The 13,588-nt window shown below is 35.5% G+C and overlaps 1 protein-coding gene and 1 non-coding gene across 9 annotated transcripts in view; one reads left to right on the forward strand and one right to left on the reverse strand.

Moving 5' to 3' along the window:
- PCDH9 (protocadherin 9) overlaps window positions 1–13,588 on the forward strand; it is a 1,028,937-nt gene that overhangs the window by 369,744 nt on the left and 645,605 nt on the right. The window lies entirely within an intron of this gene.
- TRNAG-GCC (transfer RNA glycine (anticodon GCC)) lies at window positions 11,527–11,597 on the reverse strand. The gene has a single exon. It is a non-coding gene; the product is annotated as a tRNA-Gly (tRNA).

The raw sequence follows: 13,588 nt of genomic DNA on the forward strand, positions 1-13,588 counted from the left end.
TGACTACTTGGGGTTTTGGTTGGTTGGTTGATTGGTTGGTTGTTTGGTTGGTCTGTGAGAAAATTCTCTAATAAAACTTTGTTTCCAGTCTGTTTTAGTAATAGAAATTATCTGAAATTTGAACTAAGAATTTTTTTCAGTTGGTTGATTATATTTTAGGGTCCTTATACATAGTGGAATTAAATACGAATATTCATCAGCTCTGCTCAGAGAAGAAGCCTTCATTAATATACCCTGAGATTTTCTATAGCTTTTGTTTACTTGTAACTTTTATTTAAATGGAAGCCTTGAATAATTACCTTATAATCTGGCTTTACTGTAATTGTTGAATCATTCATATGATGAGGTATTTTTTAAGACTGATTGAAAATATGCAAACACTCAGAAGGTTATTGTTTTAGGATGTCTTTGATTTTGGAAAGGAGTTATTTTTTGTTCTAAAAATTATGGCTCACAGGAAAAAAAGAATTCATTCAATAGAATTGATTTGAAACACAAAATGCTATGTAATTTTCAATACACCCCTGTTACATAAGTGCAGAAGGCTGCATAATTTTACATTACATGGGTTGAGGATTGGGGATTTGTGTTTTGTTTCTGCTTCAACAATTGCTTGTAAAAAAAAGATGATGAATTGTGAGCTGGTTACAGGATTTAATTTTTTGATTGAACGAAGGGATTGTATTTATAGAAGGTCATTCAGCTCCTGTGGGAAAGGTTGTTAATATAAGAAATTATGTGCTGAGGTAAACCACTTCAGTCAGACAGTGAAATTCATCATTCAAGACTTGTTTAGGTACATGCAAAATACACTGTAAATTGAGTGTCTAACTTCCATGGAGATTTATGCTACAGCCCAAGAATTTTAAGAAATTTTTGGGAAGAGTCTCAAGAATTAGAGACAATAAGAAGGTAGTGTTTTCCTTTACTTATCTGGAAACTAATTTCCTTTTGTCATATATTTTCTCCACTCCTTTAAAATGCATATTTTGCTTGAAAACACACAGGGGAAAGGTCTTTGCCTCTCACACCTGAGTAAGTGTAATAGAACACATCTTTTAAAATAAGTGGACTCATTAAGTTAAATCTCACATAAGGCAAAATATACATACTAGCGAATGCTGATGTGTTCAGTCATAATATATGTCGCTTTTGAGCAATTATCTTCTAAAGTTTATTATTAGAGCCACTCAGAGCCTTCAACTATGTTCAGGCTAGTACTATCTGTTATATGACAATCCTCAAAGATTAAAGAAATTATACCAAAATTACCTATCGTATAATCATGAAAAGTTAACACAATACTAATTTCTATCTTAATAAGAAACAGAAGGAACACATTATATATAATTATAAGTTCTAATGCCAATGAACGGATTCTGACATTATGTAGCTCTTATACTTTATACTTTTATTCACGTCTAGTATCTCCTTTGAACCTCAGACACAGTTCCACATAAGCAGGAGAAGGCTCATAAAGACCACAGGGACAAAACTACAAGTTAGTGATTATTTCAGTGAATAGAATGCTTTTTTTAACAGAAGTATGCTGTAGATTATGTTGACATACAACCTGTATGAATAAAATATCCCACATATTCAAAGCATAAATTAGGTTGTGGCAAACGTAAGGAGTTCTGTGAATGAAAAATAATGTATGGTTCCAAAGCATGATTAAACAGAAAATGCTGAACTTTTGTTTTTGTTTGTTTGCTTTTTTATTAATTACCTTGAGATATACAACTACAAAGTGCAAGCTCTTTTCTTTTCTTTCCTTCTTTCTTTCTTTCTTTCTTTCTTTCTTTCTTTCTTTCTTTCTTTCTTTCTTTCTTTTCCTTTCTTCCTAGATTTTGGGGTCATACCCTGCAATGCACAGGGGTTATTATTCCTGGCTCTGCACTCAGGAATTACTCCTGATGGTGCTTAGGGGATCATATGGATGTTCTTTTACTCTCTTTCAGCACACAGCTCTTATCCACAATGAAATACTATGCAGCTGTTAGAAAAATGGAGTCTTGAAATTTGCTTACAATGGATGGACATGCAGGGTATCATGCTGAATGAAAATGAGTTAGAAGGAGAGAAACAGACATAGAAAGACTGAACTCAATTGTGGGGCATAATAAAACATAGTATGAGACTGATAGCTAAAATTATTAGAAATACAAGTCAGGAGAACTGGTCCATGTTTGGAAGGATGCCTCAGGTGTTGGGGAAAAAGGCAGTGGGATAGAGAAGGAATCACTATGGCAATGATAGTGGGACATGCTGAACACTTTTATTCAAAACAGATCTGAGTTAATTTTCAATTATTAAACACTCAGCACAGCATTAGGACACCAAGTTAAAGACAGGCACATCCTAAAACAAAGAGGGGATGGATGGTATGGTAGATTTGCAATGATAAGAAAATGATTTCAATAATATTATAAACTGATAACTTAATTAAAATTATTTTAAATTAAGTTAAGCAAATTTTAAATTAATTTAAGTAAATATATAGACACAAACCATGTACAATTGCTTTTCAGAAAAAAAATATCGTAAGTATTTTTTATGGATGCAAAAGGAGCTGAAGAAAGTTATGTAAGTCAATGCCTTGGATTATGGATGAGTTTGTTTTAAAATTTCTTGAAGGAATACTGGATAGAATATTTAACAAACAGTTTTAAATGTGAAATAATGGTAAGGGCACAGCTATTTCTGACACAGTAAATTTGGGGATTATACTATATGAAATATTTAAGGTACAAAATTGGCATTTCCCAAAGAAAAAGTAAAATAGTGAAATGATAAGGAACCCATGATTAGTACTTGAGACATGTCTACATAATTGTTCTTTCTAATAAAATAATGAATGGTCTGGCATGCTAAAATAAAGTTTATTAATAGAACCACTAAAGAGCCACTATAGAGCCACTGAGGATTGGAGTGATTAGCAGTGCCATTGGCATTATATAGGAAGAAAGAATAGTGGTTTTCCTCATAGTTGGTAACTTTTTTAAGTTTTAAGTATTCTCAAGCATAAGACAGAAATAAAGATGTTCAATATTGTAGAATACGCTATTACAAAGATCACTGTAACAGAAATAGTAGAGAAAATAAGGCTCAAATAGCAGCAAAGTTAAATTCAGTGGATGAGTTTATGATGCATATTTTATAATCAAAACTATCCTCATAAGTCTTTTGTAAGACAAGTAATAAAGTGATCTCATTATTTATATTTAAATGAATCAGACATGTCCAAAGTACTTAGTGGTCTTAATCACGAATATTTAAAATAATGAGAGGCATTAATTTAGTACTTGGGCCTACATATATAACTGTACATTAATTCAATAGACAAAAAAAGAAAATTATTACTAGATCAGTAATAAAAAGTGGTTAATGGTAAGTTAAGACATTCTTTTTTATTTTTGCCTTGGTAAAATTGAATCTGAAAGTGCAAACTGAAGAAGAAGTCAAAGGAAAGTAAGGAGGTATAGGTGGGCAGGAGCCAAGGGTCTTGGGTACATTGTAGTGTAGAGGAGTGGCATAGACATACGTCCAACCACAGAGTTGGGAGTACTGAGAGCAGAAGATTCAAATCATAATAACCAAACAGAAAAATGTGCCTGCCAAAGATGTAGGCAGTGAGATGAGAGAGTGAGAAAGAATATGGTGACACTGGAGGAGGAAAGTTGATACTTGTGGTGGGACTGGTGAAAGAAGTCTCAGTGTCTTAATACAAAAATAAAATTATTGACAATAATAAAAAGAAAGCTCATTTCCTTTTGTCATGGTTTCCTGAAGAAGAGTAGCTGAAAACATAATGTTAATGAATTATGACATATAAAGTTATAAAAGTTGATATAAATGCTTTTGGTTATGAGAAACCAAAGTTCACTTCCATCGGCTATAGTAAAGTAGAAACGTTCTAGGATCCAAGACAAAACAGAAAAACCTTTGAATTCTTATCAGAACGGTAAAGGGAATGTAAATCTTAAAGGAGGCACATTCTGTACATGTCCATTACTCTATCAGTCCATCTTTCTCATCTTTTTGTTTAGAAACTAAGTGTGTCTGGACATATTGGTTTATTTTCTTTATTCTATTTTATCCAAACTTACAGACAGGTGCTACATATTCTTTCTTTACTCAAGTTTTCTATTTCAACTCCAAATGCCAACTAAGTCTTATGTTTCTCTTAGTTCGAATTTCTATGGAAATTTTGGAAAAAATGACATCTTTATTTCATCAAAGCCATGCACAACTTATAAACAGAGATCTTGGTCATTGCATATATTGTTTTCCTGGATCTCTGAGGCACTTCATTTTCCTAATGCTCCACATACATTGGGGGACAGGAATGAGAGAGAGAGAGAGAGAGAGAGAGAGAGAAGAGACTGTGTTTTGCATGATGATACTCTGTTTAGGAGATGCTGCAGAAGTTGTTTTAATTTTTTAACAAAACCATAATATTAAATTGAAAACATGCAACTTATAATTGCAGAATTGTTCGTGTAATAAATGTTGTGGAACTTAGTACGTTGTTTTTTTTCACCTTGTAACAAAGTCATTGGTTTATATTAGATTCCAATACCAAGTATTTGTTATTTCTATTCCATAAACTTACTTTTCAAAGTCAAATGAATAACTATCATAAAAACAAATAGCTTGTTGACTCATTTATTTGACCAGAACCCTCTTAAGATAATGTCTGAAATTTTGTAAAGACTGTAGTGATTAGTGGTTCTGATTATGATAATCAAATGACTCTTTAGTGGATATGTTTCAAACAGATTAAAATAATAGATGTTACTGGATTATGTTTAGTGATTTCACTCAAGATTTTTAATGATGAAGAAGACTTAAGGAACAATTTTCATCCTTAATCTCACACACTAGTGATACATATATATATATAAATACATAATATATATGCATATAAACATTATATATTATGTGTATATATGTGTGTATATATCACTGTCACTGTCCTCCCATTATTCATCGATTTGCTTAAGCGGGCCCAGTAACGTCTCCATTGTGAGACTTGTTGTTACTGTGTTTGTCATATTGAATATGTCACAGGTAGCTTGCTAGGCTTAGCCCTGCGGGCGAGATGCTCTTTGTAGCTTGCCGGGCTCTCTGAGAGGGCCAGAGGAATTGAACCCAGGTTGGTCAGGTCAGCCACTTCAGTCGGGTCGGCCACACACAAGGCAAATGCACTACCGCTATGTGTGTGTGTGTGTGTGTGTGTGTGTGTGTGTATAACAAAAGTAGTGCTCTTCAACACATTTCAAAAAGCGCAATTTGGTAGAAATTTATTTTGGAGTGTATTCTTGTTTTTACCTAAAGAATAAAGGTAAAGGTAAAGGTAAAGGCCCTCCCGTTGATCGTCGATTTGCTCGAGCGGGCCCAGTAACGTCTCCATTGGAGACTGTTGTTACTGTGTCTGGCATATCGAATACTCTCGGTAGCTTGCCGGGCTCTCCGAGAGGGGCGGAGGAATCGAACTCGGGTCGGCATGTTGGCCGCTTGTAAGGCGAACGCCCTACCCACTGTGCTATCGCTCCAGCCCTAAAGAATAAATTGAGCAAAATTTGTTGACTTATTTAAAATGACATTAACATATCATCAAATGAATGGATAAAGGTCTCAACAAGAAAGTGTGAATTTTATTTGTTGATTGTCAATCTAAGAAGTTTGCAATTGAAACAAGGGAAAATTATTAGTGACCATTTTTTTAAAAAAAGGTTCATTTGCAAGTAGCTTCAATTTAATGAGCAACACAAAATAAGGTTTTGCTCTCTTTTATATGTATTTGAGACAGCTTATTTAAAAGTTTGTGAATATTCGCTGAATGTGCCCTTTATTAGGTATGGTAGTCTTTCCTAAGTAAACTTTCCTTGTTGAGTTCAGCTATTTATTTTAATAAGACTGTGAACAAACTTCTATACATTTCTATGTTTTAAAGAGTTCACTAGGGAATAGAGCTGGAAAGAATATTCTGTATTTTCAGAAGATGTGTTCAATGTCAATTAGCTTAAAAGAACAAAATACAAGTTCATTCAAGCCTTGCTTACAATGAACCATTAATACAAAAGGCTCAAATTATGTAGACAAATTACAGACATATTTATAATCTTAGACCTAACCATTGGTCATTTTTAGACACATTTAAATAGTATTTTGATCTTAATTCAGCATATGTAACATTTTATTTTATCTTTTTTGTGAGGGCCCAATTAGCAGTGCTCTAGTCTCTGCAATGCTAAGGATCAGACCTGAAGCTCCCCATGGGTAGTTTTTGCTGTAGTTTTTTAATTATCTCCTCAATCCCCCAAAATTACTTTTAATCTGCTGATTCAGAATATCTTATTTGTCCTTTCAATCAACAAGTCTCCTCTTATTACAAAATGTTTTGAGTTAAACTGACTGTTTTGTTTAATGAATACATTTGAATATGGAGTTCTTAAATGTTGGTTGTGATTCCCTTCCAGGGAGAGTGGGTTTTTTTTCCTAATTGAATGCCCCTCTGGATTGAATGAACTAGAGGTTTAAATCCAGTATGTTGATATTTCTTTATTATCAGCTTCTTGTATGGCAGAATCTGGGCAATTTGTAAGACTACAAGTGATCTGAGTTTAAAATCCCTTTAAACTATGTAAGTCTCTAACATAAATATGGAATGCGAATATGTATGATTTTCTCTTTGCCTCTATTATTCTAAAATACTTGAAGGTAATTGCTACCATTGGCATCTATATAAAATATGTCTTGATGTGGACCTGTCATTCTATGTCTCTTAATTTCCTCATGGGTTATAGAGATTCAGAAAAGAATCACTTTCAATTCTACTGTTCAATGAGTGTATCAAATGCTAAAATCACCCAAAGGGAAGGGGATTGTTTAACTTCCTTACTTGCAAATCCAGATTGTAAAATCTTAAGTATTACACTGTCACATAAGGGAATAGAGCACAACCTATTAGGGCTCTAAAGAGCAAATAGAAGCAAGAGGGAGAGAGTAGGGATAAAGGTGCATATCTTGTATCCTCCTGACTCAGGTTGGAATCCCCAGCATCACCTACGGTCCCTGAAAACTATTAAGAGTGTTTTTTAGGCAAAGAGAGGCAGGAATAGAACCTGAATATAGCGAAGTGTCCCAAAAAACCACCAAAGGAAAAAGTAAAAGAAAAGAAAATAAGCAAAGAAGAGTTAGAACTGCTGAGATCTGTCTCTTAGGACTAGGAATCCTATTTGCTTTGATTTCATTTTTCTTTTCATGATGAACTTCAAAAATTGTCAGTTCTATCTTTCTATATACACAAACACACACACACGTACATTCACACGTGTGCACACACGCACAAACACTCCCCAAGCTCCTATCTCTTATAAGTTTAAAAAAGAAATTGGATGGAGATAAGGTTATGCTTAAAAAAATTTTGCTCCATAGATTGTTGTATTCCTGCAGATATGGTGTATAAGAGTAATTTAAACAGTTTCATGCTGCACTGATTTTATACCAACATAAATTAGTGATGATGATCTCACTGTTTATCATAGGGTCTTGATAATTATAACAGTGGTGGAAAAGTATAAATAAATAGCCAACTAGAATATTTTTCTTCATTGCCAGATCATTATAATCTAAGATTACATTAAAAAATTATGAGGGACCAAGTGGTGATAGTACATCAGTATAAGCAGTACAGCAGGATATACATATATATTCATATATATATATATGCATATACATATTTGGGCTGGAGTGATAGCACAGTGTGTAGTGCGTTTGTCTTGCATGCAGTCAACATGGCTGACCCAAGTTCGATTCCTTTGCCCCTCTCGGAGATCCCAGCAAGCTACCGAGAGTATCTCTCCCACACGACAAAGTCTGGCAAGCTAACTGTGACGTATTCGATATGCCAAACACAATAACAAGTCTCACTATGATGTAACCATGACTGTGATACATATATATATATATATATATATATATATATATATATATATCGGGAGTCATTCCCAGGAGCTGTACTCCATGGAAAGCCGGTGTTTTAATTCTTTGAATTAACTCCAAGGCCTTCTGAAGACAGTATCAAATAAAATATTTAGCATTTTCTTTTTCAGAAAATCTAAGTTTTGCTTCATGTTTATTAATAAATGTTTTCGAGGAATATTGTCTTATATATGTTTTAATAATATAATTCTGATCCATTTTTATACTTCTTTTCATCAGGGTAACAACTTCAGAAGGATACAATAGAGAACCGTTAGTGTTTTAGAGAAGCATGAAAGCATCTAGTTTGATGACCAGAGAATGGAAAGATAAATGTTAATATGGAAAGATAAATGTTAATATGGTTTTGCTAAAGGTATATTAGCTTGGAGTTTGGAGATAAAAAAAGCAAATAAAAATATGAACTCTATCAGCAATGAATATGTCTATAGATATTTCTTTGTTAAAGGACTTTTTTTCAGGGATTCTCAGGCCAAGTTATATGGCAGGTCATATTTAGATGTTCTTCATGTGACTTGATGTCATTCTGTAAAATGCAAAGAATTTCAATTCTAAAAATAAATTTACAAAACATTTTTGCACTTTAATATTCATAGGATTACTAAAGCGTATCCACCCAACATCACTTTGATCAGTCTATTTAATTTGGTCCTATGTGCTCTGTCACTGTCACTGTCCTCCCGTTCATCAATTTGCTTGAGCTGGCCCAGTAACATCTCCATTGTGAGACTTGTTACTGTGTTTGGCATATCGAATATGTCACGGGTAGCTTGCCAGGCTTTGCCGTGAGGGCGAGATACTCTAGGTAGCTTGCCAGGCTCTCCGAGAGGGGAGGAGAAATTGAATCCGGGTCGGTCAGGTCAGCCACACGCAAGGCAAACATCCTACCATTGTGCTATCTCTCCAGCTCCCATGTGCTCTAAAGAAATTAAAAGTGTATTTCATGTAACAATTCTTTTTCAAAAGAAAATGAAAGTGAAGTCAAAATCAGACCACTTAGTGTAATGTTTTTCTCTTCATTAATATAAATAACTTTACATGACATGAACATTAAAGATTATATATGTTGGTTATAACATAGTCGCACACTTTCACAACTATTAGCAAAGAAAGAGCAAATCATTCTAAAAGAATCCATGGTAAAAGGTACAGCTTATCTGCAGTTACTTTATCAACTAACCATTTTATTAAGATATCAAGTCAGACAGATTCCTGGGAAGAAAAAGTTCTTATGTTTTTGCATGCCATGCCTAATTGTAGTTCATATATGGAATGTGTGTCTGACATGGAGGAATTAGGAAATCCTTGAATCTAAACAACACAGTGTATAGACAAAGACTCTGAGGCTATGATGTGATATGATGAGATGGCAGTATTTAAGGTCAAATTAAATTCCCCCAAGTGGCAATTTGAATTGTGTGGTCCATTTCTGAAGATGCTTATACTGAGATTCTCGGCAGTGCTGGAAGGCCAAAGTGGGCCAGAGATTGAGCTCTGGGAATGGTACATGCAAGACATTTGCTCTACTAATTTTGCCGTAATTCTAGTCCTTGGAATAGTAATTTTTTCTAACTCTGAAGCATTATTTAAATAATAATGAATTATCATTCAGGTTTGGATATAGTATAACGCATATCAATAAAATTGCAACAAAAAATAAAGTACTTGGAAAAGCTTAATTTTAAATTAATGTGTTTGCAAAATACTTTTAAGTTTTTAATTGTTGCATTTTAAAATGACAGAGCTTGCATTCTGCCTCTTCTTTTTGTGCGTGAAAACTGAAGGTTTGAGTTTCAGGGTCTGTTTTAGAAAAAATTACAGTTTGAAGACAAAGAAATAAACTACTGATCTTATCTGAGAACTTTTCTTGAAAAGATAATATTTAAATAACTGGCATGAAAAATTTAAATTTACTTTCAAGCACTCTAGACTTGAATCTCTGAAATTATTACCTGTTTCTTGAAGAAGTTTGACTTGCAAGACTGGATTATAAAGAGTGACATGCAGATTAGCCAAGATCAATTTTATATTAAAAATTGTGGACTGGGGAGAGTCAGTACAGCAAGTAAGGTGCTTGACTTGCATGTGACTGACTCCGATTTCATTGTCAGCATTTCAATGGGTCTCTTGAGTCCCACCAGAAGTGATCCCTGAACACACAGCCTGGAGTAAGCCTTGATCCTGAGCACAGCAAGATGAGGTCTAATGATAACAAAACAATACAAAACACAACAAAATGAATTGTCTTTTTTGAAACATTTATTTATGTTAAAAGGACACTAGGCAAAAAAAAATATAGTCAAAGTGACATCTGCACTTGTTTGTTCATTGCAGCTTTGTTTACAATAGCCAGAATCTGGAGAAAACCTGAGTGCCTGAGAACAGATGACTGGTTAAAGAAACTTTGGTACATCTACACAATGGAGTACTATGTAGCTGTTAGGAAAGATGAAGTAATGAAATTTACATACAAGTGGTACTACATGGAAAGTATCATTTTAAGTGAAATGAGTCAGAAAGAGAGGGATAGACAAAGAAAGATTGCATTCATCTGGGGAACATAAAGTAAAAAAAATAGGAGACTAACACCCAAGAATAGCCAAGATAAGTACCAGGAGGTTTACTCCATGGCTTGGAGGCCAGCGACACGTGCTAGGGGAAAAGACACCTCAGATAGAGAAGGGAGCACTAAGTAAAGGGTGTTGGGAGGATCCTCCCAGGATGGGAGAAGCATGCTGAAAGTAGACTATAGACTGAACATTATTTCCACTCAGTGCATCTTTTGTAAACCACAGTACCAAAAAGGAGAGAAAGAACAAAAGAGAATGCCCTGCCACAGAGGCAGTGTGGAACGGGGGAAATGGGGGTTGGGAGGGATACCTGGTTCGTGATGGTGGAGAATGGGCACTGGTTTAGGGATGGGTACTCGAACATTGTATAATTGAAACCCAAGCACAAAAACTGTAAGTCTACAACTGTACCTCATGCTGTTTCACTAATAAAAATAAAAAAAAAAAAGGCACAGTCCTAATATTGTCGCTGTCCTCCCATTGTTCATCGATTTGCTTGAGGGACTTGTTACTGTGTTACTGTGTTTAGCATATCGAATACATTATGGGTAGCTTGCTTGGCTTTGCTGTGCGGGCGAGATACTCTCAGTAGCTTTCTGGGCTCTCTGAGAGGGGCAGAGAAATCAAACTTGGTTTGACTGGGTCGGCTGCGTGCAAGGCAAACACCCTACTCACTGTGCTATTGCTCCAGCTCGTTGTAATTGAAAAATATATTTAATTTTATTCATTTTTTCTCTTTACCACAAAAAATTCAAAATTTATAATTGTGATTAATATTTTGAGATATATTTCACCCTGAACTTCTGTATATATTTGTGTTAAATATATACACATATATGCATCCATAAATTCACACATAACATAAAATGTATATTTTCATATACATATAGATATTCACATATGCGTGTACATATACATTTACATATCATTTGTATAGCTATCCTATTGCATGGGCCGGGAATCGAACCCGGGCCTCCCGCATGGCAGGCGAGAATTCTACCACTGAACCACTCATGGAGCGATAGCACAGCGGTAGGGCATTTGCCTTGCACGCAGCCAACATGGTCGACCCGAGTTCGACTCCTCTGCCCCTCTCAGAGAGCCAGGCAAGCTACCGAGAGTATCTCGCCCGCATGGCAGAGCCTGGCAAGCTCCCTGTGATGTATCCGATATGCCAAACACAGTAACAACAAAATCTCCAATGGAGACGTTACTGGGCCCGCTCGAGCAAATCGATGATCAACGGGAGGGCCTTTACTTTACTTTACTTGTATAGCTATGAGGAATTTGTTTAGAAAAGCATAACTAGGACAGTATCAATCAAATCAACTTAAGAGAAATATACCTTCATATACAAGTAGTGCTAAGCCATAAAGAAGGCATGTGTTAAGGGCCCAGAAACAAAAGAAATTCTACAAGACACCTGTGGAGTTGCATTAGCTTTTGAATTCTCGAATACATAATTACTAATAGTCTGCAATTGATCAAAAGTTGAACAGATAACAAAGTCAGTTTATGCATCATAATTTCTGCCTGACATTTTTTTAAAATTTCAAAACTCTTTAACAGTTTAACCAACTGAAAATATGCATTGACTTCTCCATTATTAAGCATCAATTACTTAGAGTAAAAATGTAATACACCAATGGAAATAAACAAAGGGAACCCATCATTTTTCTCCCTTGAAGTTATCTAATTTGATCTGGAAACAAAAGTAATACTTCATCCTTAAATTCCTAGTGAACAATGCTAAAACAAAACCTCTCTTATTGTGTCTGAAATTGATCACTTGATACTCCATTACTCATTGATTTACTCGAGCGGGTGCCAGTAACGTCTCCATTCATCCCGGTTGCGTGCTAGCGTAGCCCAATGGCATCTGCTCGTTCTAGGAACATGCAGAGCCTCAAACCGATCATTCAAGGTCTTGACGAAGAAGTCTGACCATGTTGTAGGTGGGCGTCCACACGATCTTTTGACGTCCCGTGGAATCCAGTCAGTAATGGCTCTAGTCCAGTGGTAGTCTCTAAACTTCATTATGTGTCCAGCCCATCTGATTTTTGATGCTTGGGCAAATGATACCGCGTCCCTGATTCTTGAGCGTTGACAGAGATTGGAACTCCGGGTACTATCTCTCATTTGAGAGAAGTGTGATACGCCAAGCATAGCTCTTCCGATTCCTTTTTGAGAGACCCGAATAGCGTTCTCATCCTGTTTTCATAGGGCCCAGGTCTCTGAGGCATATGTTAATGCAGGAAGAACAGTGGAATCAAAGAGATGTGCTCGGAGCTGGAGGTTCTTTGTCCTCTTAGTTATTTCTTCAATGCTCTTGAAGGCATTCCAAGCCACTCTCTTCCTCCCGCATAACTCAGGTGCCAGGTAATTCATCATGTTGATTTCTCAAACTAGGTATATATAACTGTTGCATTTGGAGATGGTGGTTCTGTTGAGAGTGAATGGAACATCAGGAACAAGACTGTTTCTCATAAACATTGTCTTTGTGAGATTCAGTTGTAATCCGACCTTTCCACACTCAGGGTCGAAGTCAGCATTTGTGCCGCTTGGCTGATGTTTGGTGTTATTAGAACAATGTCATCAGCAAAGCAGAGGTGGTGTAGTTGCCGACCATCTATCTTCACTCCCATTCCTTTCCATTCCAGTCGTCGTATGATGTTCTCGAGGGTGGCACTGAAGAGTTTTGGTGAAATGGTATCACCCTGCCGAACCCCTCTCTTAACATGGATGATTACTTCTTTGTAGAATGGTGAGATCCGGGTAGTGAATTCCTAATAGAGCTCACGGAGGATCCTGATGTATTGAGTTTGTATGCCCTGATTAGCTAGGGCTTCGATGACCGCTTCCGTGTCTGAAATTAGGAAAACTAATTTTTTATAAACTTCAGGAAGTTTGTAACAAATAATAATAACATTGTAAAATAACTGCAAAACAATTAAATGTTTTTAGTATGAATAAACCTGATTTTGCTGCTTTCAAAAATGTTTTTTATT

This window comes from Sorex fumeus, unplaced genomic scaffold, assembly GCF_029834395.1.
Source record: "Sorex fumeus unplaced genomic scaffold, SorFum_2.1 ptg000008l, whole genome shotgun sequence".
NCBI lineage: Eukaryota > Metazoa > Chordata > Mammalia > Eulipotyphla > Soricidae > Sorex > Sorex fumeus.